The sequence below is a fragment of the Peromyscus maniculatus genome, chromosome 7 (genome assembly GCF_049852395.1).
Source record: "Peromyscus maniculatus bairdii isolate BWxNUB_F1_BW_parent chromosome 7, HU_Pman_BW_mat_3.1, whole genome shotgun sequence".
NCBI lineage: Eukaryota > Metazoa > Chordata > Mammalia > Rodentia > Cricetidae > Peromyscus > Peromyscus maniculatus.
The window spans coordinates 22051125-22077169 of record NC_134858.1 but is presented as its reverse complement, the minus strand read 5'-3'; the positions used below and the strand labels follow the sequence as shown (position 1 = coordinate 22077169).

Below are 26045 nucleotides of genomic sequence, written 5' to 3'. Positions count from 1 at the left end.
AAATTGTGAGCATTGGAGAGCTGTGCCCATTACCCATCTGGTGGCATGGGCAGGGCAGAGTTGCCCCCCTTCCCCTGCCCATTAATGCTTGGGGCAGGTGGGAGAGCTGGCCCCATGGTCATAAGAATGGGAGAGCCAATCCTATTAGTGGAGGTGTGGGTGAGCCAGCCCCAAAGTTGTAACCATGAGAGAGCTGCCCTCGGTTCTCATCTGGCAGACCAACACTACAGCTGCCCAGGCCTAGACTCAGGGTTATGACTTGGTCCGCCCCAACATCCACCCCGTCTATGACCTTTTTGAGCACATGAAGGAACATGACCCACAGACCCAAAGCTGCAGGATCTCCATGACACAGGGCAACGACAGGATATCCAGGAAGAGTCTTAGTGAGGACCCAGCATCAATAGTGTAATAGAAACCAGAGGTCTCAAACTACACCAAGGACTCTTTACAATGAACATTTGCAAGTATATGAACAAAGGGATTTATGGTGTGACTCACTGTGTCACACTGCAGCTTCTATGATGAAATTTTTTTCTTTTTTCCTCTTAAATTTTGTTTTATTTAGTGGGGGGTTGTGCAGGGGTGGAGGGCAAATGTAAAGGGATGGGGAAATGAATGGGATCAAGATACCTGATGAAAAAGACACATAGAATAAATTTTAAAAAATAATAATAATGGTAAAATAATAATAATGGTAAAAAAAAATAGTAGCTTACATCCAGCTCTGGCTAGTGCTCGAGGAATTGGCCTGGAACAGAAAGTTCTACTGGCTTATATAGGCCTTAGACTCATGCCTTCCATATACACTGTCATCCTTAAAACTCTTTCAGGTACAGACCCCTCTCTTTCTACAATTTAAACAGAGATTGCATGTCTGGCCACTGGGCAAATGAGAGATTTACAAGCAAATATACTTCCATAATTACTTAAGTGCAGCAGAATTTCTCTTTTCAAATAGTTGTTACCCAGGTTCACCTTGCTCACCTGACAGAATTATGCTTCATCTGATAGGAACACAGGGGACTTAATGGGAGACAAGGACTTATGGTGGCTGTGACCCTGAGCTGCCCCCTTGTGCTGATGGTAGAGGAATATTCTTTGGTATAAGAATGGGCCTAATGGCTAGTAGTAAGTCAAGGTTGTCTCCTTCTGTTATGGGATGGAGCCTAATTGGAAGTCAATCTTAGTGAATAAATGTTAACAGAAACTTTCTTTGCAACACCACATATCAATTATTGTACAAAATATTCTTACGGTTTCTAACAAGCCTGGCTAGTACACTATTATCGGCCATGACCATTGGAGGTAACACTCCTTTAGCCAAATTCTTTGTGTAATTTAGTATTTCCTAAGCAAGTGTGGTGGTTTGAAAGAGAATGGCCCTCAACAGGAGTGGCACTTTTAGGAGGTGTGGCCTTGTTGGAGGAAGTGTGTCACTGTGAGGTTGGACTTTGAGTTCTCTTGTTCAAGTTTCCCTCAGTGTGACTTTTAGTCAACTTCCTGTTGCCTCTGAGTCAACATGATGTAAGACTCTTAGCTCCAGCACCACATCTGCCTCCATGCCACCATGCTCCCTGTCGTGATAATGGATGGAACCTCTGAAACTGTAGGTGAGCCACCAATGAAATTTTTTCGTTTATAAGAGTTGCTGTGGTCATAGTGTCTCTTCACAACAATAAAAACCCCAACTAAGGCAGCAAGTTTATGAGTCAATCCTTTATAGTATCAGTTTTACTTTGAGTATTTCTGCATTAGTAGCTCTTCAGCCAGGGTTGATGAAACACTTGTAGCATCGTGACTTAAACCCAAGACTTTACAGATGCTAGGAATGTGCTCCAACACTGAGCTACATGCCAGGGCCTAATTTACTTTTTTTTTTTTAATTTTTTTTAAAAATAATGGGTCTCATCATTTCATTTTCAGACTTGTATATACCATACTTTAATAACATGCATACTTGTTATCATCTACTGTCACATCCCTCTATGAAACTTATTCACATCTTAAAATTTCTCATTTAACTCATAATTATATTTTCATGTCCCCTTCAAGTATAGACTTGCCATATGAGAGAAAACAGAATATTTGTCTTTCTGGGTCTGGCTTATTTTATTTAACAGGACTACTTCTGGATCCATATGTATTCCCATAAATGATATTTTGTTTTTATACTGATATATATAATATATATATCTATAAACATATATATATATTATATATAAAATGTGTATATGCATCACACTGAAAAATCCATTTCTCCATTGATAAACACCTAGGCTGTTGCCATAAGTGGGCTTTGTGCATAGTGTCACAATAACATCCAGGTATCTCTTCCATATGCTGGTTTTGATTCCTTTGGTATATACTCAGGGGTGGCAAAGGGGGTTATATGATGGTTTGTTTTGGTATTCTAGTTTCATTTCCATTGTGATAAAATATTCTAACAAAGAACAACTTAGTGGCTTCCATTCCAGGTTCAGTCTGTCTTTGAGGGCAATCAAGGCAGAAATTCATGCAGCTGGTCTAGTCAAGAAAAGAGAGAGTGGACACTTGCCTGCTTTCTTGCAGCCTCCACTTAGCTGGGTTTCTCCACCCACATGCAGAGCCTATCCAGTGAAAAGGACCCACCTATGCTCAGGGTGGGTCTCTAACCCCACTGAACAATCCACACAACTCTCCATAGGTGTTCTTACAGGCCAATCAGACCTAGACAATTTGCCATCTAAGACTCCCTTGTCACGTAATTCTAGGTTATGACAAATTGCTTTGGCCTTTGAGTAACCTCCATACTGATTTTCATAGTAGTGGGGCTAATTTATATCTCTACTTGACAACATTTATTCCTGTCCCGCACTGTCTCTCACTCTCTCTCTCTCTCTCTCTCTCTCTCTCTCTCTCTCTCTCTCTCTCTCTCTCTCTCTCTCTCTCTCTCTCTCTCTCTCTCTCTCTCTCTCTCTCTCTCTCTCTCTCTCTCTCTCTCTCTCTCGTTTCTCGAGACAGGATTTCTCTATGTAGCCTTGGCTGTCCTGGAACTATCTCTGTAGACTGGGTTGTCCTATGGCCTAGAAGTCACAGAGATCCACCTGCCTCTGCTTCCTGAGTGCTGGAATTAAAGGAGTGCATCATCACTGACCCACTAAAAGGGTCACTTTTCCTTGAATCTTGAGAGCATTACTTCTCTTTTGGTTTGCGTTTCTTCCTTCTTTCCTTCTTTTTTCCCTCCTCCCTCCCTTCCTTTCCTACTTTTATTCTAATTAATTTTGATATTTGACTGTTTCATACACCTGTATAATGTACTTGAACCCCCATGCCTCTCTCCCCCCACTTTCTGTGATCTTTCATCCATTCCAGTTTCATGACTTTTGGTTTTGTTCTGTGACCCATTTAACCAGGATCGCCTGTGTGACAATTAATTGGATTGAAAATCATATGCTGCAATCTGGCTGGGGCTTCAGTGGGGATAACACAGAGGCAATGATTTCCTTTCTCCTTGAGGTTAGCAGTAGTAAATAGTTCAGCAGTGAAGGATGGGGACTTGAGCTCCTCCTCCATCCCTTCCTGACTGTTGATTGGCCCGTTCTTCTTTCATGGTACAAACATCCATGGTTGCAGTGAGATTATGATTGGAATGGCCTGTCTTGCCCACTTGCATACTTTCCAGTCCTTCTCCTTATTTTTAAGTTTTGCACTTTTTCCAGCCCCTCTTACAGTGTTCCCTGAGCCTTCTCCTTATTTTTAGGTTTTGCACTTTTTCCAGCCCCTCTTACAGTGTTCCCTGAGCCTTAGAGAGGGTGGTATAAATGTCTTTTTAGGGCTGAGCACTCATTCATCACTTATACTCATCTTGTGCAGCCATGAATGTTTATCATGGTTCACTGGAAAAAGAGGATTTCCTGATTAAGTCTAATAGTAAAGTTTATCTATGGGTATAAACATAATATTCAGAGGGCAGCTTGACATTGTGTCAATCTAGCCAAACAATTATTCCATTCCTTCCAGAGCCCCTGGTCTCCCCCTGCAATGGGTTCTTGACCAGGTTTCCAGTACCTCAAATTCAGAGAGCAAATTATTATTTCCATAACTGTACAGCCACTATTGTACAAGTGAGCACATCTTACATGGCAGGTTGTTCTGTTACCTCATAGGACTAACACCTGAGTAAGGCAAATGATAGGGTTTGTCTCCCACAAACCTGGAGAGCACCTTCTGGGACTATGACATGCAAGTAGCTGGGAAGGAGGACAATCATGGCTCAGTTTCAGCTTGTTTTCTCTGTAGTACACAGCTCAGGTAAGCTGTGTCTTCAGCAACTGGGTCTTATCATCCAGTTCTGGTGGGGAACCAACAATAATGGCCAGGAAACGCAGAGATGGCTCAGCTTTTGGGAGCAACTTGCTTCTGTTGTAGAGGACCCAGTCTTGGTTCCAAGCACCCACAGGTAGGCTGACTCATAGCTGTCTGCAATTCCAGTTCCAGAAGGCAGGGGACCCTCCTCTGAACAATGTGGGCACTGGACACACATATGACACATATACATGCGGACAAAACACTTAAACACATAAATATTTTTTTAATGAAAGGCAAGAGCCTTTTATGGTTTGGGGAGCCTCTGGGGCTTCCCTGAAAAAAAAACTCAAAAAAGGAGGGGGTCCCATCTCTGTCACTGGGGCTTTTGTTCAATAGCTCATGGCTTCTGGGAAAAGCTTTGTCTGGATACAACATTTATGTTTGTTAATTTTATTTTTGGTTCACATTTTATTTATTTATTTGTTTATTTTACTATTTTGCTTCTTTTCTAGACAGACTTTCTGATGGGGAAGATGGAATCTTCAAGCACATTTCATTCTTTTAAAGGAGGATTTCTTGAGAGCAAGTAGTTACTCTGCATCATGCGGTTATGGTGGTGCTTTCTGTCCTGCAGGAGCGGCTGCCTCTTCTCCCAGTGCCGCTGCCGTTTATGGGCAGTGCACCTCTTCTCTGACCCTCACTCTCTCTGCCCCCTGAGATGGTCAGCACCACCCACCACCCACTGGGACTTTCAGATTTCTTAAGTGTGTGGAAACCCACACAAGGGGGTAAGAGACCTGGCCTCACAGCACAGGGAGCCCATGATTGGGCTCATGACTCCAGAACTCAGTTCTGATCATGCACCTCACAGCAGCTGTTCTTGACGAGTCCTGGAGTGGACTTCTGAAGCCTCCCATGAAGGATAGGTGAAAGACAGGGCTCCCAAAGGACAGGATGATACCCTTTGGAATGCGTCTCATGTGACTAGATCCCTCTTTCTGGTGTTGTATCCCTTATCGGAAGCTCACAAAGGTCTTAGAACCAAGAGGTAGAGGGAGGAAGGCCTCAATTCACCTCCCTCCCGGTGACCCGACCGGGAGCCTCCAAGTCTTGTGCCTGTCGCTATGTCCGCCATTTTGTTTCTCTGTAGGTAACAATGAGTATCAAAGACAAGTACCCAGGCACTACAAGAGAATTGTCGCAGTCTGGAAGAAAGTAAACCCTGTGGCAATCCCGAGCTGTAAGAGACATCCTTCTTCCTTCCTTGCTTCTCTATTTCCATTCCCTTCCTTCCTTCCTTCCTTCCTTCCTTCCTTCCTTCCTTCCTTCCTTCCTTCCTTCCTTCCTTCCTTCCTTCCTTCCTTCCTTCCTTCCTTCCTTCCTTCCTTCCTTCTTCCCTTCCCTCCCTCCCTCCCTCCCTCCCTCCCTCCCTCCCTCCCTCCCTCCCTCCCTCCCTCCCTCCCTCCCTCCCTTCCTTCCTTCCTTCCTTCCTTCCTTCCTTCCTTCCTTCCTGTGTGTGGTGTGGTATATGAATGTGTGGTGAAGTGCACATGTGTGTGCAGATGCATGTGCCCACAGAAGCCAGAGGAGGCTATCAGGTGTCCTTCTTAATCACTCTCCACTTTATTTCCTTGAGAAAGGCCTCTAACTGAATGAACTAAGCTTGCCATTTTTTTCCAGCTAGAGTAGCTAGCCATCCAGCTCTAATCCTTTTGTCTCTATGGGATCACACAGTCACATCTAACTGTTTACATGGGTTCTAGTGGTCCATACTCAGGTCCTCCATGCTTGGTCAACAAGTGGTTTTACCCAATGAGCCATCTCCCTATCAGATGAGAACAGTTACTACTGATCAGGGCAATGAAGAGCCTGAGAATTGTGGGCTGTGACCAATCAAACAGAATCAAAAAGGAGCTTCTCTTAGGGAGAATGGTGTGCTGAATGAGTAGAATGGATGGTGGACTTATTGGATATTTTCTGTTGGTTTACATTTTCCCTCATTGCAAAATAATGGGGAAAATACTGATGCTTCTATAGATCTAAGAGGCTCTATGAACAATTATAGTGTACTCTGGTAAAATCTGTTTCTCCCCTGGAGCTTAATCTTAAATAAGCCTATTTCTGGTAGTGCAGTAGCCATGTAACTGTGCTATAGCATTTGCTAGCTGCTATTAAGCAAATGATGCTAGCTCTGATCAGTAAAAGCTATTTAGTTACCTTAGTAATTGAGTATATTGCAAATAAAATGCTCCTAAGAGGTAATTAATAGGACCTTGGGAACAAAGGGTACACTTTTAAAGATCTAATTGTGTGCATAGATTGCCCCTTCATTACATAGAAGACACTAGAAAATAGTGATATGCAGAAAATCACAGCAGAGTGCACTGGGCATTTTTGCTTCTTTGAGGGCATCCTGTAAATGTGAATGTGGGTTCTAAAGTAAAGCCAACACATAAGTAAAGTAGGGAGAAGCAAAGGGTGATGCCACAGTGTGGTCAAACCCAATGGATAGGAAGGGCAGACAGGTCAGAAGCTCATGAGGGACAGTGGCTCTGAGTGAGGAAGGGAATGACAAAGGGGGGATGTCAGAAATAAGATGTGTCTATATATAGTGACATCAGTTTGCTGATTCTAAAGCTGAAAACGGGAGTTAGGAAGTGGCAAGAGTGACGCTATCTGAAAGAACTCCATTCTTCTTCAAACAGAGGAGATGTTAAACACTGTATCCTGAAATTCTTTACAGAGAGACTCATTTTCATATTGGGGAAAGGATAAGTTCAGTAGGTCAGCTCTTAGAATTAACATTGGACTAGTTGGAGAGCTGTTTACAAGTCTGAGAAGCAGATCATTGGTCTCATGTTTGTAAGCAGAAGTGGGGGTGACAGGAATGCTTGGATAATCTTAATGTGGTGAAATGAGGATTTAATAAGCGATCATTATAGTTTTTAACATTCCTTCCATGGGTATCACTGGTAGATGGTAGTGCCTTCAATTAATTCTGAGGATGCCAGAGGATAAACTCATTAAGATGGAACATTAATGAGTTTGGGCTTTCCTAGGGCATTGGGCAATCGACCTGCATTGCTATCATTGATAGAGTCGTATTGAGATATACTGTTTTTGTATTTTTTCATATTGTTGTGCCTTCCCTATCTTCTATTTCTTCTTGTCATAACTGATCTTTTCATTTCATTTTTCTACTTGCTATTATCTTATCAACTCTATTTTGTTTGGTATTAACTGGAGGTTTGTATTGTATAGCTTTGATTTTTCATAGTTTACTTTCATCTAATTTTGTATACATTTTTCTACAATGTGCAGGCTTCTATGGCCAAGTCACTCACAAATTTTGTGCTATTGTTTATGTATTTGGGGTTTACATATATTATAAAATACACCATTACAATTTTATTATAAATTACCCTTTACAGTTATTATTTAAAAATATGAAAAATGGTCACTTGCCTGCTGGCCTATCAGATACCCAATCCGCCATTCTGCTCAGCACAGGCATCATGTCAAGCCTGACCCTGAACTCCAGATAGATCCCCAAACTGATACCCCCATCCACCTGTCTGATATCCATCTCACACACTGCCTTGCTTGGCACATGAAGTCTGACCCAAAACTGGAACCTGGAAAGCCCTCTGCAAACTTCGAAAGATTAATGGACACAATTTTCTAAGGCTGCAGAAAATTTACCCCTAGGCTCAGAAATTGTACCCGTCCCCAGCTGAGCTGAGACCATGTCTGACACCTCATTTGCACACCACCACAGAGTGGCCCCAAGAATGAACACTGGACACCATTCAGTTTGTCCACAACTTAACAAGATGAGGGTAATATCAAACAACCAACCACTCAACAAAGGCAAGATAGCCAGATCAAAACACACCACCAATGACTTAACTCCAGATGCCTGGGTTCCATTGCAAAAACATAAACAAGCATACACAAAACAATGCATTTCCCCCAGAAATCAGCATCCCACTGTAAGGTCCCCTGAGAAAAGCCACTCAGCTCATGCACAGAGCAATGATTTCAAAGCAGCGGTGAGATGTTCAAGGAACTAGAGAAGACTTGAGCAAATGACTGAAGGAGGCCCTGAAAACACAAACACTTGAGTGAAAGAAGGAAATTCATTCAAAATATGGAAATTTAGTAAAGAGATAGACTCTCTGAAAAAAAGCACAAATGAAATAAAAATTGAAATGAAAAAACTCAGGAAGTCAAATGAACAGCTCTTAGGAACATTTTGCCAACAGATTCAGTTGAGAAGAGAATGTCAGGTCTCAAGGAAAAGGTAGAAGAGAAGTTAAAGAAAATGTTAAAATCTTAAACAACAACAACAACCAGGAATTGAATGGAACACTTAGAAATTCTGAGACACCGTGAAAGAACAACCTTATGAATAATAGGTACAGAAGGAATCTTTTTCTATGCCCAGGTTAAGAGAACAGAAAAAAATTAACAGAATCATGAGAAAAAAACTGAAATCTAAGGGGTAAATGCCTATTAAGGTACAAGAATCATAGAGAAGATCAAACAGACAGGAGGAGGAGAGAAACTCCCATGCTGCATAATAAAAACACTAAATGCACAGAACAAAGAAAGGACATTGAAGGAATCAACAAACAAGGAATAAAATGTTCAGTGGAACCTTAGAGAGCAAGAAGGGCTTGGACAGATGTTCTACAAGTTCTGAACGACCACAAATGACAGGCCAAATTACAATACCCAGCAAAACTATCTGTCATAATCAAAGGAGAAGTAAAACCTTCTCATGATAAAAACTGATTTGAGGCCGGGCGGTGGTGGCGCACGCCTTTAATCCTAGCACTTGGGAGGCAGAGGCAGGTGGATCTCTGTGAGTTCGAGGCCAGCCTGGGCTACCAAGTGAGTTCCAGGAAAGGCGCAAAGCTACACAGAGAAACCCTGTCTTGAAAAACCAAAAAAAAAAAAAAAAAAAAAAACTGATTTGAGGAACTTTTATGTACAAAGCTGGCTCTACATAGGATACTAGAAGTAATACTTTACTCTTAAGATTAAACATACACAAGAGGGCACAAGGAATATATAATCTCAAAGAACAGTTAATTGAAAGTGATACAGGAAAACTCCACAGTATCAACAAAAAATAAAAGGAATTATTTAACATTATTCAATAATAACTCTATTAACCGTTTCAATTTCACAATTAAATAAATGACACAAAGTAACAGATTAGATTAGGAAACAGGATCCATCTTTTGCTGCCTCCAAGAAATGCACCTCGTCATTAACAATGGATGCCACCTTAGGATAAAATGATGGAAAAAGTCATTCCAAGTAACCAGAATTAAAGAAGCAAGAAGTTAATAAAATCTTAGATGAAAAGGGAGACTACAATATATACTGAGGCAACTTAGAGAGTTATAAGGACATAATTTAAAAACCTATACTTCACTAAACTGGACAAATCTAGAAAAGAATGGTGGATTTATAAATATGATTTATTAAATAAAAATGAAGTAAAGAATTTAAGTAGATTCATAACAAAAAATGAGACAAAACAGTAATTACAAATTCTCCCACCTCTGTCCCTGCCCCCACCAGCTGCCATACTCGGGAGAGCAGGCCCTGCACCTGGCCTGGGCAGCACAATAGAGGTGACCCTGTTGGTGGAGGTGTGGGTGAGCCAGCCCGAGGCTGTGAGAATAGGACAGCTGTCCCCATGACTAGTGTGGTAGTGTGGGCAGGGGAGACGTGCCCCCTACCATTACCCCCTTACTGCCTGTGAGAGGTGAGGGAGCTGACCTGCCCCCTTACCAGCTGCAGCACTCAGGAAAATGGGCCCTGTTTTTTGCCTGGGCAGCACAGTGGAGCTGACCCTATCGGCAGAGGCAGGTGAGCTGGCCCTGAGGGTGTGAGAGTGGGATAGCTGGCCACATCCCCTTGTCTGCCATGTGGTGGTGAGGGTGAGGGAGAGATGCCCTCCCTTCTTACCCCTGCTACCTGTGGTGGGTGAGGGAGCTGACCCTCCCTGCTGCAGCACTCAGAAAGGTGAACCCTGAACCTCTCCTGGGCAGCACAGTTGAGCTGACCCTATTGACCGGGAAGTGGGTGAACCACCCTGAGACCATGAACATGGGACATCTGGACCCAATCCTCATCGGCCATATGACAGCATGGGCAGGGAAAAGACCCCCCACTCCCACCCATCAATGCCTGAGGCAGGTGGGAGAGCTGACCCTGAGGTCATAAGAGGGGTAGAGCTGGCCCTGCCCCTCATCAGCTGCAGTACTCAGGAGAGTGGCTCCAAACTACACCTGAGCGGCACAGTAGAGCTGGCTCTGAAGGCGTAGGTGTGGAGAACCAACCCTGAGGACAATTAACACAGAGACCCTCCAGGGGTTGACATGCAGAGGACAAGAGACTATGGATTAATTGGCTCTAAATAGGATGTATCCGTCACATATCTTCCCCCAAGTCTCAGGGTTTTTTGTGGAAGATGGAGTGGGAAGATTTTTAAGATCCAGAAGTAGTGGTGACTCCAAGGAAACCGTGTTTTCACAGACACAGCAGGGCAGGTGCACATAGGAACTCACAGCTGTTGTGACAGCATCCACCAGGCTGCTGTGACAGCATGTAAAAGACCTGTGCAGATCAAGCCAGACAAAAATCCCAGCATGGAGTGAGGACGGTGAGCATCAAGTGTCACCCCCAGCAGAGGGGTTATTGACCATTTGTTAGTGTCTGATTCAATGAGAGTCAGGTTTTTTTTTTTTTTTTTTTTTTTTTTTTTTTTTTTTTTTTTTTTTTTTAGTGGTCTTGTGTCTGGTTTATAAATCACAGTCCATGGTTGGCCCCCATAGAAGTGTGGATGGGCAACACAAACTAGATTCAATGGGAAAACAAAACAGAAGAAAACAAAACAAAAACAAAAAATGAATAAAACTCAAAGTTGGGCGAATAGGCATGTGAATAATGATATGGATGAAAATACAACGCATGTAATTCTCAAAGAATTAAAAAAGCAAATATGTGTTTTTTTGCACTATTCTTCCACTTTTTTCTTTTTTCAGAGCTCTTCATGTGTGATCTGGGGTCACTATCATCCCATCAGAGATCCACCCAGCATTTCTTTCTTTGTTTAAAGATTGATTTTTGTTGTTAAGTGTGTGTATGAAAGTATGCATGTGTATACATCAGTGTAGGTTCCAGAAACATCCAGAAGAGAGTGTTGGATCTCTTGGAACTGGAGTTGGGGATGACTGTGAGCCACCCATCATGGATGCTGGGAGGTGAACTCGGGTCCTCTGCAAGAGCAGTTTGAGTGCCTAACTGCCGAGCTATGGCTCCACCTTCCTCTAACATGCCTTGAAATAGATTCTTGATGGAATGCTTCCCATTTTATTTTTGCTTCAAAAAAAAATCTTGATTTTTTTTTCTTCCAGATGTAGGAGTCTGAGTGATCTTTTCCTCTCCAGTTGGCTTTAAAGATGCTGTTTCATCTTTTGTATTGAACAGTTTCTGACTAGATGTCTGGGCAAATCTTACCTTTGTTTCTTTTATGTGGTATGCCTGTATCTCTTCACCTAGCTGCCTCCAAGTTTTCTATTTATCTTTCCCAGAATTTTGATACAGTTTTGCTTATTCTTTTAAAAATAATTATTCTGCTTCAGGTTAAAAATTTTGGGTCTATGATTTGAATCCACTCATTGATTTTTTTTGAGTATTGTAGTGATTATGCAAATAATTCCATCACTTATTCTTACTTCATTCTCTGTCTTTCCTTCCCTCTCTCCTTCCCCCTCTTCTTCTAGCTCTCTTTTCTTAATGAGGTTTATTTTAAGGAAATTGCATTGAACTACTTCAAGCGTCTCTCTCTCTCTCTCTGTCTTTTTCTCTCTCCCTCTCTTTTCCTTCCTTTGTTTTGTCTTTTTTGAGACAAGGTTTCTCTGTGTAGCCTTGGCTGTCCTGGAGCTTGCTCTGTACACCAGACTGGTCTTGAACTCATAGAGATCCGCCCGTCTGTGTGGTGTGTCTCACCACAGCCCTGTTCAAGATTCCTTCTTTTGACATTTACTTAGATTATTTATTGTAGGAATATTCAAACAAAATTTACATTTTTATGTAAGTAAAAATTTAGTTTTAAATACATGTGCAATTGTGTAGAAAATCAACTCTCAAGCTAATTCATATATTTTATTATTTATCTTTCTTTTCCATCATTTAAAAAACTTTTATGAAAATTTTTTTGATGCAATATGTTTGATCCAGGTTTTCCCATCCCCTATTTCCGTTTATGTTCTCTCTCTCTGTCTCTGTCTCTGTCTCTGTCTCTCTCTCTCTCTCTGTGTGTGTGTGTGTGTGTGTATGTGTGTGTGTCTCAAAACACCAAGAAACACACACAGAAAAAATGCACAAAATAAACAAGCAAAAAAATCAATAAGACAAAAGTTAAAAAAGGCCCAAACAAAGTGAAACGAGACAAAAAGTCTACAGGAATGTTGAGTTTCTTTTGTGTTGGCCCACTATGTCTGTCTTGGGGCCTGCCCCTGAAGTTCCTTAATTTTTGCTTTTGCTTCTCAAAGCCAAGAGATGGTCCCTCGGATTAGTTCTGTGAACTTTTAAAGTTTTTCTCAAACTTCCACTTCAGTAGATATTCCCTGTCTATCAAAATGTTTATACTGTTACATGATGTTCCCCTCTCCTAGAATGGTTCCCTCTGTTGATCACATTTATTCACTAGATGTTAAGCAGCTTTTGTTTTGAAGTCATTTTAGAAGTAAAAAAAAAAAAAAAGGCTAGAGAGATGGCTCAGTGGCTAAGAGCTGGTACTGCTCTTGCAGAGAACCCTGGTTTGATTCCCAGCACCCACCTCATATGGCTAACAGCTGCCTGTAACTTCTGCTCAGGGCAGTCAGCGTACTCCTCCAGCTTCTGCTCATCTTCACGTGTGCACACGCACATTAATATACATGTAAATTTAAAGGAAGTGAGAAAAATAGAACAGCATGTTCTTTGACCCTGGCAACCTTAATACAAAGATGCAAACCTGGAAACGGATGTTGGTATTAGGCTATGGACTAAATAGCATTTGTTTGTTTATGTTATGTATTTTATTTGTATGTATGTCTCTCTCTGTTCCTCTCTCTCCCTGTTACTATCTCCCTCTCTCTATGCCCCCCACCGTGTGTGTGTGTGTGTGTGTGTGTGTGTGTGTGTGTGTGTGTGTCTAAGTATGTGTGGGTGCCTGTGGAGGCCAGAGGAGAACATGGGATTCTCTGGAGCTGGAGTGGCAAGTGGTGCTGGGAGCTGAGAACTGCAAGTGCTTTGAACTGCTGATCTCTCTCTCCAGCCCCTCTTTTCCCATTTCTTGATGTCCATGTATTTAGTCTCACACATGGTCATAACATTAACCCCACAGTCAGGATGCAGGAATGTTTCATAGCTGAATAGATTCTCCATGTTAACTACACTCTGGACACATCTCTATTCCCTAGAAACCACTGATCTGTTCTTCATTGTAGCTTGTTATTTTCAGAATTGATGCAACTATAAGGTTAGTCTCTATTTATTAGATACTCACTTCATTTTTTAAACAGCATGATGCTTTTGGGATTCAGCCAAGTCACATATGGTTTGTTTCTTCTTTTCTCCTTCTGAATAGTGTTAAAAGGTGTGGAAGTATAATCTGTTTATCCATTAATCCATTGGAAGACATCTGGCTTATTCCCAATTTTTAACTATTTCAGACAAAGCTGATAAACACTTATACACAGACTTTGTGTGGATATCCTTTCTCCTTCTTCTAGTGAGGAAGGAAGTGAAATTGTCAGAACACAGGGTAAGCATGGGTCTCACCACAGAAAACAGGCCAAAGCGTCTCCCAGTATTCATGCAATGTCCATACTTTCCCTCAACATATGAGCCACCGTGGCTCTCTGTCCTTGCCTCACTTTATACTGTCAGTATGTTTTCGTTTTGTTGTTTTGTTAATAGGGAATAGTGTCTTACCACGGCTTACTTTTATATTTCTGGAATTAATGAAGTTTAACATTTTTCTGAGTGTATTTGCTATCTATATATCATCCTTCATAATAACTATTTTAAGGTCTTTTCTTCCTTTCTAATACTTTTCTTAAAGGTCTTGTCTAAGCACTGGACTCCCTCTCTAGCTAATTCTTTTGGTTGCTTTGGCTCTTAACAATGGACTTCAGTTTCTTTTGAGACTCGTATGTCATTTTGATTGAGTGACAGGCATGGGACGGTGTACGGAGGAGCACAAGAGCAGCCTGGGATGATGCTCTTTTTGTAAAGTGCTTGCTTGCCCTGTAAGCACATGGACCTGAGTTCCACCCCCAGGACCTACGAAAAAAGTCAGGCACAATGCTGCATGTTGTAATACCCATGCTGGGGAGGCAGGGAGACAGGCAGATTCCAGGGGTTCACTGGGCACCAGCCCAGCTGAATCTGTGAGTTTCAAGCCCGTGAAAGTTCTTGCCTCAAAACCAAAATCCAGGTAAACTTGTTGAAGTGGTCCTGCACACGCACACACACACACACACACACACACACACACACACACACACACACACACACACGAATATTATAGGAAAAGGTAGTATTTTGGCTTAAAACAGGGCACACTATAATATATTCAGAAAAGAACATAAAAGGCTAAATATTAGGATATGAAGGACTGAATCCAGGTAATGAATATGCGTTATGAAAAAGGATATAAAACTAATTATGTTTCTAGTTCTAACTCTGTCTCAGATTTTTCTTTTTTTGTAGTGGGTAAGTGCGTACAAATATATTAGATAGTGAACGTGTAAACTCCAATGTGAAGCTCCACAGCTTCAGAATGGCTATTCTAACCGTGTATAATTTCATTACTGTGTGTAGACATTGGGCCTAGTTACTTTGATTTGTGATTTTTGGGAAGCTTTACAATAAAGTATATATGGAAAATGGTCACATTTCTCCAGAGATGTTCAAGGGAAATGGTGAATTAATCTATTCAGGAGTTTAGCACGCCTGTGTTGGTTGTCTGTATAGTCTTCCTTAGTCAGCCACAGGCTTTGAATTTCTCCTTGGGTGCTTTGTTAGGGCGGGAGCTGGGTGCTTACTCAGGGTGGGTGTTCCACTGCATCTCTGCAGCCCACTGCATCTCTGCAGCCCACTGCATCTCTGCTAGGACGACACTGCTGCCGATCGGGACTCAGTGCTTACGGGAAGATGGATATCATCCCTCTACCTCTCTCAACTCTGTAGGCCAGTGTGGCTGGCCAGTGTGGGTGGGATAGCCTCAGCTTTGCAAATTCTTCTCCCATGAAAATGCAGCTCCTGCCTTGGATCCATCATGAATGTTGCATATGATAGAATGTAAAGATTTCTAATGGTATTAGAGTTGTCATTTTTCTATGTGTTCACAAGAGGTGAGGTTTCTACCCTTGCGTTTATTATTCTCTCCTGGTGTTGGGGACTAGGCAGCAGGGCTTGGTCCCAAATGGCTGAGGTTTTTATTGGGAGAATTATCTGTGCAGAAGGGTAGGATCTCAGGCTTTGATGAAAATGCGCACTAACCTTTTCTGAACACCTGCATATAATATCTGTAACACTTATTCAATTCTGCTGCTGTCATTTGGAAGCAGCTACAGACAAGTGTAGACTGAGTAGAATATGGCTGTGTCCCAGTAAGACTCTGAAATCAGCTGCAAGCTGTATTTGGCTGGCACACTGTGCTTTTCCACTGCCAGTTTGCAGAATAAACTCTAAATGCCCTGCACTGGCTTCTGGAAGCCTCTAGCCTTCTTCAGTGGTATCTTTTCTCATCCCACTGTAATTTTATTCTAGTACAGAAACCTTTCAGCCAGCGCACTAATGCTAGCATCTGGTTAATTGATAAAAAAACATTGTTTAAAGAAATGAGGCATACACACAATCTGCCTGAAGCATATTAATACACAATAAAAATGTACATTTGTTTGTCATTTCTTTAGCATAAGGCCAGGACTTTAATGAATTTCATTCCTCATCATTTTTGTATAAAAACATACCCATAATGTGTCTTTTACTATTTCCAATTTTGGTTTCTTTAAATTAGAGTGAGGAGTTGAGACACCAGCAAAGCCATCTGAGGCAGGATGTTATTGGAGGGATTTTTATAATCCTCCTTCATCTTTTATAGCCAGATCCCTTGAGCTTAATTCTACTGCAGCTTTTTTAGTGACTCCCTAAAAAATGTCAAGACTTTGCAAAGTATCTATCTCAATTTTCACAGAAACAGCAGCTCTTTAATGTTAGCTAAATTGCACACTCTTAATAATGAGTACGACTGGCTGAAACCAGTTTGGGAGTAAACATCTCCGACTCTCATAAGGCAAGAAGTAAGAGCAAAAATGGGCAGGCTCATTAGGGACCATGCTGCTAGTCGTACACTTGCCTAGTAAGGGTGTTTGCTGAAAGAATAGGAGCATCAGCCCTCAGGGATGCCGATGAGAGCGGCCTTTGGAATCCCCTTCATGTTCCCCAGTATGCCCAGCTCTTCACTTTGCCACGCTTTTCCTTTACCTTCTCTGTTGGCCTGGAGAGCCCTTTATGAACTCTGCCTGAGAGCGTCTTCTATAGAGATTCAAGGTTACTTCCCTCTCCGCCTACTGAGCCTGGCAAGATTATCCCCTCACTCTGTGCTTCTCCCATCCTCCTTCAATAGTACTTATGACCTTAATGCATTTTTCTTAATATTTCAGGCTCTACTATCCTGCATAGCAGCAGAGATTATATTTTATTCAGCTCCACATCTTTAGGCCCCAGAATCATGACATTACTCAGTAACAGCTTTGTAAAATTCGACTGAATGAATGGGTACATTAGTATTTGATTAAGGCATAGGCAATTTCACAGGGCAGATTAAGCTGCATCAACCATTTCCTTCACTGTAGATTGAAATAATGACTATGGAATCTCGATGCTAGAAGGCAGAGAGTGATTTGGAATTTTGATCCTCAATCAGAATTGTAAAAATATGTTCCCTGGACTCTAAGATCTCTGCAGAATTGAGTCTTTGGAACAACAGAGGTTATGCATTGCTTGGGTGTGCATAAAATTTTTTGACATTTCTGATAACAAATGATTCTTTTAGCTTGACTGTGGTCCTCTAGTGAGATGCACTCTGATTTTCCTGGAGGACACCAGAAAATGGTAGCAGTGGTCTATCTCTAGAATGTGCAGTGCTCCAGGGTCAACCCAATGCCTTGAGTACTGTTTTAAGTCTGGAGTGGAGAGTGAGAGACAGCAAGACATAATAGCTTATTTGCATGTGACTGTTCATGAAACTATCTTTTTTTTTTGTATTGCCAAGGGTCCCTTTTCCTCTCACCTTTTTCTTGACAACTAAATACTTGAAAACATTATGAATAGAACATGTCTTGAAGAATTCATGTGAAAGTTTATTTCATTATAGATCTGGCATTGCCCAACTTTGTGTCAGGTAGCTAACTGCCACATTAAATTTTCTCAAAAATAAATTCTGTCTCACTGTTTTGGGCTTATTCTTACAATATTATCATGAGTCTGGCATTGTGCCCTTCACCAAGATGAAGTACCAGCTGAGCTTAATGGCCTAAACTGTCAACTCCTTGGCTCTTTATTAATCTGGGGAAGTGGCCTGCACCTCAGTCATTATTGCTCAATTAGGAAAGAAATCATCACATCCATTCTCATTAGAGCAAGTTCTTCATAGGAATCTTTGTTCCTGAGATTTTTCATAACATCTCACCAAGTCACAAATGCTACCAGTGTTTTCTTTTCCCCACTAGGAATGTTTTCCAACAAAGAAACCTCATATTTAATTGAAGAAATACAATTCCTTCTCAGATTGATTCTCCTTATACATCTTGTGTTCTGAAAGCAACTATGTCATTAAGGGAGGCTGACAGCCTGTGTGGGTTGTTGGTTGCTGCTGGACGCTAAAATCCCATGCTAGTGTGTGGAGGCCTCAAGTTACTAAGAGCAAACGGTGCCTTAAGAGAAGGCACGGCCTTGCCACTGCTGCTTGTGTCCACTCTAAGGGGAAATGAGGAGGAGGAATGCTGTGTAGTCATCGTCCCGCAGCTGCTCTCAGACTGACTGAGGGTGAAGAGAGGAAAGAAATGGACAATTTGCTTCCTTTTAGTGAAATTTTGTTTTCCTAGTAAGCAGACCACATAAATGGTCTGGGGTGTTTAGGAACTCAAGTGACAGAGGGGACACTTCCACTGTAGTTGTGTTGACTGTCATGTCACCTTCTAGCCTCTACACACAGACTTGTGCACAGAGAGGTGATATAGACATGCACAGAGTTTCTTCTCCAGATCCCTCTTCAAAGAACTCTGTGTAGTGGTGAACAATTGTGGTGATATTTTAATTGTGCCGAAATGTGTTTTTATTTGTATGTTAATAAATAAAGTTTGCCTGGAGATCAGAGGTCACATAGCGAGCCATAAGCAGAAGTCTGGCAGTGGTAGCACACACCCTTAATCTGATCACATGGCAGGCAGAGTCTCTGTGTGGTTAAGGACACAGCCAACTTTGGTGACACGAGCCTTTAATACCAGTACCAACCATAGAGACCTGGAGGTCTATATAGACAGGCAGTGATGAGGAAGTCATGTAGCTGGGCTTAGAGCCAATGAGAAAGGCAATAAAAAGACAAATCAGACAGGAAGAAGCTCTCTCTGGGCAAGTGATGGCAGCGAGGTGGAAAGATAAGGTAGTCATGGCTCTCTGATCTCTTTGACTATTACCTCTGTTTTTTGGCTCTGTGTTTCTTATTTACTAAGACTGTTTAGAATTTTGCCTACAAACAATACAGTTTGGTGGCGTCTTTTAGCTATTGGGTCCTTGAATTTTCACCTTGGGTTTCTGGTTGAGATGATGCAGTTCACAACCTCTGCCAAGAACTAAGTGAACTGGGGGTGCAAAGGTCCAGTCATCTCCCCCATTAGGAAAATACTCTAGTGAGCTGGTGAGGACAAAGTTGACATCATGAGATGCTGTGTTTTCCTGTCAATCCTACTCCATCACATTTGAAAGCTGTTACTTTTACCAAGGCCTTGTGTACCTAATTCTGTTTCAGGAATCACTTCTAAAGAACACAATATGCAACCCCAGCTAGGGAAGCAGATTGGTGCCTTGCTCAGCCATCATCAGGGAAGCTTCTTCATGTAGCAGATGGTAACAAATACAGTCTACAGGCAGACAACATGCAGAGAGGGAGAGACTTTCAAACATTCAGCCCTAAACGACATGTATCTGTCAAATTCCTCCCCTTAGGGCTTGGGGAATCTGAAGAAGAGGAGGCTTAGAGTGTAATAGCCAGAGGATAAGGAGGACACCAGAAAACAAGGCCCTCTAATCAACAGGGTTGATGCACACATGAACTCACAGAGACTGTGGCAGCATGCACAGGGTCTGCACAGGGATGCACCAGATGGGGTCCTGGAGCTAAAAGGAGAAGTGGACACATGCCCCATCCCAACCCAGAAGCTATCTCCAATTGATGACAACTTACAAATAATAACTAGTTTCCTTCAAGGAAATCTCACTGGAGAAACAAACTACTCTTAAAGGTAGACCACACACCCAGCAGGAGATGGCCAACAGAAAACAAACTCAATGGCAGCTGTGGAGGTTCCTTGTCTCATAATGTTGTGTCAGGGATTTTAAAAAAATTATATATATATTAAATTATAATTATATATATATAAATATAATATATATATAAAGTTTTTCTCTGTTTTTGCTCTACAGGCCATATATATATGTATGTATATATGTATTGTATATATATATATTTTGGCTTCCAGTTTAGTGTTTTTTTTTGGGGATTCCTGAGTGTGTGAATGAATGGGTCTCTGCAACTATATCTGTTTCTTGTATCCTTTCTTGGGCTCTTTTCCTTCTGTTTGTTTTGTCCTATTATGATGTTATTATATTATATTAATTATATTCTATCCCTATAATATAATTAATTATATTCCTTCAAAAGCCTCTTTGTTTTCTAATGAGAGACAGAAAGGGGTAGACCTGGATGGGAAGGTAGGTGAGGAGGAACTGGGAGGAGTAGAGGGAGGGGAGACCATAATCAGGATATATGAGAAAAAGTCTATTTTCAATATAAGGGGATAAAAAGAACTCAATATGCATCAGGAGATAAGGCAGGAAGGGATGGGGTCATTCTAGGGATGGCCTTATGCTATTTGGCTGGACATGCTAAGATCTTAGCAGATAGCTATTAGCTCAAAATTTGTAGCACTAAGAATAGTACTGATATGATAGGGAATACTGCGTCCTAAGACTTGCACAGGTGTTGGCCATGTAGCATCATGTTTCTGGTCTCTGTTAGGGTCTGTAAGAGTCACCAATTTGCTCACTGTAGTGACATTGCTGAGCACGTTCACTGCTGCACTGATGTGCTGTAGAAGAGCTCCATAGAATCAATGTCTTTGTCAGGAGACATCTCCCTGTGCATTTCCCTCAAGACTACAGCAAACGCTTGTCTGATTAATTTTGACCATAGTTTAAGCCCCTAGAGAACCACAGAATATAGCATGGCTTATCTACAGTGGCTTTGCAGGGCCTCAAAGCCTAATTTGGTTCTTTGATTTATGTCTCTGTGGTAAAGGCTTAATATTTTTGAGACACAGCTATTTAATTTTATATTTTTCATTTTACTGGAGATGTCCTCACATGGTCAGGCTGAATATGCACGGTGGCACTTGCCTGTGGAGTTTCGAATTCTGGCTCTGCTGTACAGTAAAGCTGTACAGTCCTGGACATGTTGTTGTCCTCACAAATCCTACATCCTTTGTATGACTGGGTAATGAAACTGCTTGATTTATATAGGGCTACCACAGAGGTTAAATGAGATACTGCTTGTCAAGGGCTTAGTGCAATGCTCAGCACATAACCCTTAGGTGCTCCTTGCAGTGCTGGTGTAGTAAGCAGAAGCAAGCACTAGGTAGATTATTGTATGCACACTGTGTGATGAGAGGGTATGTCTTACCAGAAGTCTTGGGATCCTCGGCAACCTGGAGAAGAGGGTCTTCTCAAAAGCAACTGGTGAATGAGAAGTAGAAGCTTTGCTGTACTAGATCTACCATGATGATGTCTCTTGTTTCTTAGACTACATGGTACTTAATCTAATTCACTTGATACCAAAGAGAAGAAAAAATAGTGGTGAAGTCAATAGATAGGTGAAAAGAGTGAAACCAGTCCTCATGAGAATAAAACACAAGAAAGACTAGTTGCATTAAGTGGTCTAGGGGCTGGGCTACCATTTATTAGTGTGTGTGTGTGGGGGGGGGTTATTGTGGGGCAATTTATTGTTAGGCAGATGGTTCTGTGCATTGCAAGCAATTTTTCATTCCTGACTTCACTTACTAAATGTTAGAAGTAACTGCCTTGTCTCTATCTTTATGATAACTTCCAATTACCCATGCATCTGGATGGTCTCCAATTAAGATCAATGAAAACTATCTAGAAGTCATTTGAGACTTAATAATCTCTAGAATAGTCCTAATTTCTAGAAGTCATGTTTATACCTGTGGCTCTTTCATTCAAACTTGTCCTTATCTACATGGCTGTGTAGCAATGGATGATTCCAGGCCTGGGCTGCAAAAAAGCACAAAGTAGGCCTGAGCTCCTATTGTGCTAGAAAGTTAAGAATTACCCAAAGGATGTTTAAGAACATTTCAAAGGAACTGGAGCCAAATCCTGGGGCTCTCCCTGACCAACTGGCAATCTGTGCCCCGAATTAAATAATAGTGGCAAATTATAATCTCTTGAAAAAATAAGAATCAGTTTCCCTATACTGATAAAAATAAATAAATGGAAGACAATGGAAAATTCGTTTGTATACTAGATAAGCCAAATAATAAACACAGAAGGAATGATATCAATAGCAAACCAGAACTTGGAAACCTTTCCAGCATTGATTTTTGCATGCCAAGACCTGAGAGCGAAAGTTTGTGTAACCAAGTGATTATGCAATTTCATAACTCTTGTTCATTGCAAATGGGAAACAGTATATTGCAGCAGAAAAGCCTGATGATAACATCATTGTAAGAGTGCAAAGAGACCTCCTGTTGTATCTCTTTAAGGTCCATCACCTACATTTAATGAGCAGGAAGTTTAAATAACTCCTAATCAAGAGACAGTTCACAGAACATCTACTTCTAAAATTAAAACCATTGATGTCACAAAGCATAGACTAAGCATCTAGCACATAAAGAGACTACAGGTAGATGGCAACTGAAGTTTTCCATAATCCTGAAATTATACCAAACGCTCAGCTAACAGCCAAAGCTTTCCAGGTTGGGAGGATGCATGATATCATTGCTCAACCCAAACATGGGGAGTTGGCATGTTTCAATGGTTCTGAATTCTTCACAGTACTGAAGACATGGGCAAAGAGCTATTAAAAGAAAAGGTAATGTTATATTGGAAAGAGCGTTTAGAACGGTTCAATCATTCCTCCTTCTCATAGTGGAGGCTTTCCTGGCAAGTTCTCTGCAAGGGTGTGTTCATTGTTAGCCAAAGAGCTTTGGAGGGTGGGCTGATAGCTATTCCCATAATACACTGCACCTTCACACTCTCAGGTGGTGGGGAGGTCTGGGATCCAGAGATACAGATGACATTAATAACAGTCACAACACTTATGTCACTGGGCATTAAGTGTCACTGAAGGAACCTGAGTTGGAAGAATTAATGTAATTGCTACCCAAACTCTACAAGGTTATTCTAGGCTTTGCTTTGCAGCTGAAGAAACTGCCACATAGACAGGGCGAATGACCTGCAGCTGCTAGATTCAGAGCAAAGGCGGTTCAAAGCCATGCAGGAAGGTTCTGGGGGCCTGGCTTTCCCTTCATGACTGCTTTAGTCGGCCTGCCCAGGGGCTCTGAGCAATGAGACTTAACCTTCCATGTTATGAGTGGAAAACAGACTGAGGAGCAGAGAATGCATATTTTATGGATGTGCTTGAGGGACCACACTCAGTTTGGGAACAGAAGTGTACTGTCTGTGCTGTATGGGGAATGGAGTCGGAGCTCAGCGGGGATATCAGAAGCCAGGAGTAAGTACAGACAGGAGAGTAACAGCCTAACCCCAGGGCCAGAAGAACACTTGATGTTTGGGTCATCATGAAGTCACTAGTTAGCAGAGAGAGGAAGCAATGTCTAGCGGAGAAGGGGGAAAATGGTGGTCATTCCAGAAACAAGAGAACTGGTGAGCTTCAGAACAAGGAAAGTCACGCAGGATAGACAATCTAGACTTGGTTCCTCACAATCTTGCTTGTTATCCCTTTTGAGGTTCTTCTTTCCAGGTGACTCTCTCTCATCAGCAGCAAGTAGGACAGGCCATGTGACCAGCCTCTAGGACAAAGTCCCTTTAACCATTGTACCCCCTGAGCCACCATATCCCACAGCAGAAGCACCAGCATCAAGGAACAGTGAAGGCCAGACAAGGTCGCAGGCTCTCTTCTCATTACTACAGCTACCCCAAGAAAGGAACACTGCTATTTCAGCTTCTGGGTTTCTTTCTCTTTGCTGTACCAACGACTGAAGTTAGGGCTGCATAAATGCTAAATACCTATTCTTTCCATGGCCTACATTCTGAGCCCCTTAGCCTCCTGTGGTCATTATGAGGATAATGTGAGGCAAGAATATAAAGCATGAGGCTCCATGCTAGTTACAAAGGAGGTTTTAAATACACAACACCTGATGTGCCCATCTCCACAGAAAAGAACTGAAACTGGGATTATTTGAGCATCTATCAAAAGCCACAGATGGGCCAGCATGAGTGACTCAGTTGGTAAAGGCCCTGTCTGAAAACCTGGTGATGGAAGCTCCAAACCTGATCCCACGTGGTGGAAGGAGAGAGCTGACTCCAGCATGTTGTCCTCTGACTCCACACATACACCATGGTATGTGTGTGCTCTCCTCAAATCAATTAATCATCAATTAAACATTAGTCAGTCAATCAACATAATTTTAAAAAATGTAAAGCCACAGAAATAACAAATGTTAGAGCCATGATCAAAACACAGGTCTCTCTGCTTTCTGCAAATATACTTTTGTGTAGCTTTCAAATAAAGGATGGATCTGAAATGTTTCACTGACTAAAAGAAAAAAATAATAAAGAGAAGTACACTTCTGAGTACATGGAAATCATAAGAAACTCGGGTTTTAATTTCTGCAATAAAGTTTTCTCTGCCCATAGCCAGGCTTGCTCACTCACATGAGGCCCATGGCTTTTCTGGCTATATTGGCTCAATTGAGTAGAAGAGAATGAGATTGTATCATTTCATAGTGAGGTCTTTACAAAACAGAAGTTGGCCTACCTTTCCTGTAGGCCTTTGACCCTGTTTGCTCGGCTATTCTCAAAGGCTTGCAGATCTGGATTGGTCTTGACATGGCCAAACCTTCTAGCATTCTTGGGAAATTAGGAAATTACCTTGCAGGTTGCACTGAAGGGTCCCCTGTTGGCTTAAACAGGGGGAGTTTTCAAGGCTCCAGATGGGAACTGATTTCTTTCATTCATCTTATCAAAAATCCAATCTCACTCTCTTTCATGTTCAAGAGGATTTGATTAATTAGGACGCGAAGGGAGGGAAATGACAGTCCCTGTTGCTGGGCTGCACTGGCTCTGCAATTTCAGCTCCTCTCTCCCTTGCCTGACAGGCCCCCGGAGCTCCCAGCCTGTCTAATCACTGTGCGGCTGGAGGCTGAGTGCATACGCTCCACATCAGCCTTGCACCAGCTCTATGACTTTGAGAGATTTTTACCTCACATCTCAGTTTCAGTTCCCACAGGCCTACAACGGGAGTAATGAGCATATCTATGGCTCGGCATAATTTGCAGGATTCTATTTTCCCTTCAAAATATTGGCTCAATGAGGATTCATTAAATGTTAACAAACATTGTATGTTTATACATTTTCTATTTGTTTGGTTGGTTTGGTTTTGGTTAGTTTTCTATCTACTTGCCAGCATCGAAGGAGCCAACTCTCAGACCCAAATTAAAAAAGTCCTGAGGATCTCCATGAGTTCAAGCTCATCCTGGTCTACATAGTGAATTAAAAGGCCTGGATAATATCGTTACAATTTTTACAAACATAATTTATGCATAGCATGCAGAACTCAAATCAGAAATCACAAAAACAGAGTCTCAGAAAACAATGTGTCTGAGAATGCTTGGTGCTCAGAACAGCCCTAACCTGGAACATATGCAAGAATCCAGCATTAGTAGCATGGAGAAAGCACTTGGTAGAGTGTCTCACACTGGGACACCATTCCAGAAGGACAGTAAATAGTGGGCAGTATGGTAGCAATCCTGGATGTTGCAAACACTGTGATGATTCAAAGACGTCCCATGTAGAAGCACACAAACTACATGATTCCATTTATTCGTGTGTGTGTGTGTGTGTGTGTGTGTGTGTGTGTGCAGTCTAAAAGGAGTGAGACTGTCTTAGCTGCAGATGTCACCATTGGTGGGGTGAGGTGAGGGCTGGTTGAGTAAGTGGAGACTGAAGGAAGCCTTCAGTGAATATATAAAGAGTGGGTGAAATCCTGAGTGAATGTGTATTATTGACATGGCATGACCCAAGGAGCATGGGCCTCAGACGCATGGGAAACAGGCAAAGCCTTTCCCCTGGGTCAGGCTCATAAAGGCAAAGCTTCCTGTTGGTCCAAGAACTAGTTTTAAGGAACAACTGACCAGTGTATACAA

General features: G+C 41.9%; 1 protein-coding gene and 1 long non-coding RNA gene across 2 annotated transcripts in view; one reads left to right on the top strand and one right to left on the bottom strand.

Moving 5' to 3' along the window:
• Npsr1 (neuropeptide S receptor 1) overlaps window positions 1-26045 on the bottom strand; it is a 196218-nt gene that overhangs the window by 59971 nt on the left and 110202 nt on the right. The gene's annotated exons all lie outside the window — the stretch shown is intronic.
• Window positions 4209-5530, top strand: LOC143274097 (uncharacterized). The gene is made up of 3 exons (XR_013052535.1): window positions 4209-4441; window positions 4807-5078; window positions 5441-5530. It is a non-coding gene; the product is annotated as an uncharacterized LOC143274097 (long non-coding RNA).